The sequence below is a fragment of the Silene latifolia genome, chromosome X, assembly GCF_048544455.1.
Source record: "Silene latifolia isolate original U9 population chromosome X, ASM4854445v1, whole genome shotgun sequence".
Classification (NCBI taxonomy): Eukaryota; Viridiplantae; Streptophyta; class Magnoliopsida; order Caryophyllales; family Caryophyllaceae; genus Silene; species Silene latifolia.
Genome location: NC_133537.1, coordinates 218,332,826 through 218,336,573, shown reverse-complemented (window position 1 = coordinate 218,336,573; position 3,748 = coordinate 218,332,826).

The following is a 3,748-nucleotide window of genomic DNA, read 5'->3' as shown; positions in this document are numbered from 1 at the left end:
GACTAAGTCGACTTGTAGGTGTTGTACAATCTAATCGATTCGGCTCCGGGACCCAAACCTTCTTAGGGATTGTAAGCTTATACACCAACTCGATTCCATCACAACAATAAGTGCTTGCATCTAGTAGAGAACATGTTTGTATGATCAACTCCCATGAATCCCCTATGAATGCATGACACCCTAGTGCTTTTAATCAATTGTTTACATCTCATTTTAATCACCTTGCTTGTTTTTATTACCTTGCTTTTATATTGTTGATTAGTTTAGTTGATCTTCTATCTCAACCCAAATTGTGACACCCTAAGACACAACCATTTGCAATTGAAAATCCTACATCAATACCCGTCCCTTGGGATCCGACCTTTACTTGCCTCTTTACTAAAAGTAGTTTGTGAAGTTATAAATATTGTTTTGGTTAGTAGTTTTTGACGACGAAGTTTGAACCGGACCACACCCACTGCGAACTCAATATCCCTGCGGTGCAAGTCGGCATAACTCTTCTGACAATCCTGAGCTGCTTTCATCTTTTGACGAATTAGCCGAACTTGCTCAACCATATCCTGTACCATCTGTGGTCCTAGAACCACTGACTCAGAACTGTCATCCCAACAAACTGGACTTTGACACTTCTTGCCATACAAAGCCTCGAAAGGTGTCATCTTGATACTAGTATGGTAGCTGTTGTTGTATGAAAACTCGATCAAATCCAATCTATCCTCCCAACTTCCCCCGAACTCCATGGCACAAGCTCTCAACATGTCCTCTAAGGTCTTAAAAGTTCTCACAGTCTGACCATCTGTTGCAGGATGAAACGTTGTACTCATCTTCAAGGTTATACCCATCAATTCTTGCAGTTCTTGCCAAAACTTTGATATAAATCTCGCATCTCGATCTGACACTATATCCTTTGGTATACCATGTAACCGGACCATATGTTTCCTGTAACTCAAGGCTAGCTGCATCTTAGTCCAGGTATCCTTCATAGGAATGAAGTGAGCTGACTTTGTTAACCGGTTGACAATCACTCAAATCATATTGTTACCTTGCTGTGTCCTAGGTAACCCCACGATAAAGTCCATAGAGATCGACTCCCACTTCCACTCAGGTACCTCGAGAGATTGATTCTTACCCTGTGGTCTCCGCTGTTCACCCTTGACCCTCTAGCAGGTCAAACATCTAGCCACGAACTCAGCCACATCTCTCTTCATATTAGGCCACCAAAAAGTTTTCTTGAGATCTTTATATAGCTTGTCACCCCCTGGGTGAACCGAATAAGGAGTGCAATGAGCCTCTGTCATGATTACCCTCCAGAACTCCGCATCATCAGGAACACACCATCTTCCATCAAAGCGGACACTCACATCTGTGTGGATAGAAAACCTGGAAACTATGCCACTCTCCACTCTAGACTTCCACTCTTTGATCTTAGGATCAAGCTCTTGTTTACTCTTGATGTTCTCATACAAATCCGGCTCGATCGTCAAATCCCCAATGGAATCCCCTTTCCTAACCATATAGATCCCCATCTTGGACATCTCATCCCTCAGCTTCAGCAAAGACATAGTTGTACACAGTGAATGAACACTCTTTCTACCCAAGGCATCTGCAACAACGTTAGCCTTACCCTCGTGATAGATGATCTCCATGTCATAGTCCCCGATCAGCTCCATCCATCGTCTCTAACTCATGTTAAGCTCTTTCTGAGCGTAGATATATTTCAGACTCTTATGATCTGAAAACACCTTAAAGGTTGCCCCGTAAAGGTAGTGCCTCCAAATCTTAAGAGCAAAAACAACTGCACCCTGTTCCAAATCATGAGTAGGGTAGTTCTCCTTATATGGCCTTAGTTGCCTCAACGCATAAGCTATAACATTCCCATTCTGCATCAACACACAACCCTACCCATTCTTTGAAGCATTGGTGTATACTTCAAAGTTCTCACAACCCTTTGGCAAAGCTAGGATAGGAGTTGTGGTCAAACGCTCCTTTAAGGTCTGGAACGCCATCTCACAACTCTCATCCCATCGAAAACTGGTCTCTTTCCTCATCAAAGCGGTCATAGGCCGTGCTATCGTGGAAAAGTCCTTCACAAACCCCCTGTAGTAACCAGCTAAACCCAAGAAACTCCGAATCTCAGCAAGATTCTTCGGTGATTCCCACTTGGTCACTGCCTCAATCTTGCTAGGATCCACGGACACACCCTTCTTAGATATCACATGACCCAGAAAAGCCACCTCCTCTAACTAGAAATCGCACTTGGATAGCTTAGCATAAAGTTGATTGTCTCTCAAAGTCTGCAAAACTAGCCTTAAGTGCTCCTCATGTTCCTCCTTAGTCATAGAGTGGACTAAGATGTCATAAATGAAGACAACCACAAACCTGTCCAAGAATGGACTAAAAACCCGGTTCATCAAATCCATAAAAGCTGCTGGTGCATTCGTCAAACCAAAAGGCATCACCACATACTCATAATGACCATAACGGACCGGAAAGCTGTCTTGGGAATATCCTCATCTGCTATCCTCAACTGGTGATAACCTGACCTCAGATCGATCTTAGAGAACACCCTGCTCCACTCAGCTGGTCAAACAGATCATCAATCCTAGGCAAAGGATACTTGTTCTTCACAATGACATGGTTAAGCTCCCTATAGTCGATACATAGCCTCATGCACCCATCTTTCTTCTTTACAAATAACATCGGTGCTCCCCATGGCGACACACTAGGCTGGATATACCCCTTATCTAACAGATTATGCAGCTGTTTCTTTAACTCTTTCAGTTCTTTAGGTGTTATACGATAAGGTGCTTTAAATATAGGACTTATTCCCGGTTTAAGCTCCACGTTGAAGTCGATATCTCTCTTTGGCGTTAACCCCGGTATCTCATCTAGAAAGACATCACTAAACTCTCCCACCACATGTATATCAAAAGCTGTTAGCTGCTCCACCCGTCGATCTCTCACTTGACAAAGAATCAAGGGACACTTTTTCCTCAAACATGACTTTAAAGTCATTACCGCGATGAACTTACACTTAGGCCTCGCAACAAACCCCTTATAAGACACCCTTATACCCTTAGGACCCTTTAAAGACACTTTATTTTGCCGACAATCTATCTTGGCATCATACTTACCCAACCAGTCCATCCCGACGATAACCTCAAACCCATCCATAGGAAACTCTAGCAAGTTAACCGGTAAGTCTACCCCTCCAACCAACATGGACATGCTTCTATACAACTTAAAACATGACATTGACTCCCCCGAAGGTATAAACACATTATCTTTTACAAGCTCAAACTCCCCCAAACCCATAGACAAAGCATGGCCTCTAGACACAAAAGAGTGTGTTGCCCTAGAGTCAAACAAAACAAAAGACGGTGTATTATGCACAAGATAGGTACCGGTAACTACATGAGCATCATTCTCAGCTTCCTGCTTGTCCATCATGAAGAGCTTCCCGTTGCTTTTCTGACCTCCACCCTGGACCTAGGTGTTAGAAGTACTCGGCTTAGCTGCCGAATTCTGGGTGACACTGTTGTTCGGGCGCTGGTAAGATCCTCCACTGTTGCGGTTAAAACTGCCATTGTTGTTCTGCTCTCCACGGTTACCCCACGACCTAGATGGCCTGTTGCTAGCAAAACTCTGACTCGGACCCTGTGAGAAATTCCCTTGAAAAGCTCCTGAGGCTCCTCCAGTTCGGGCACTCGTACAGTCACGTCTCTTGTGGCCTATGCCACCACAGTTG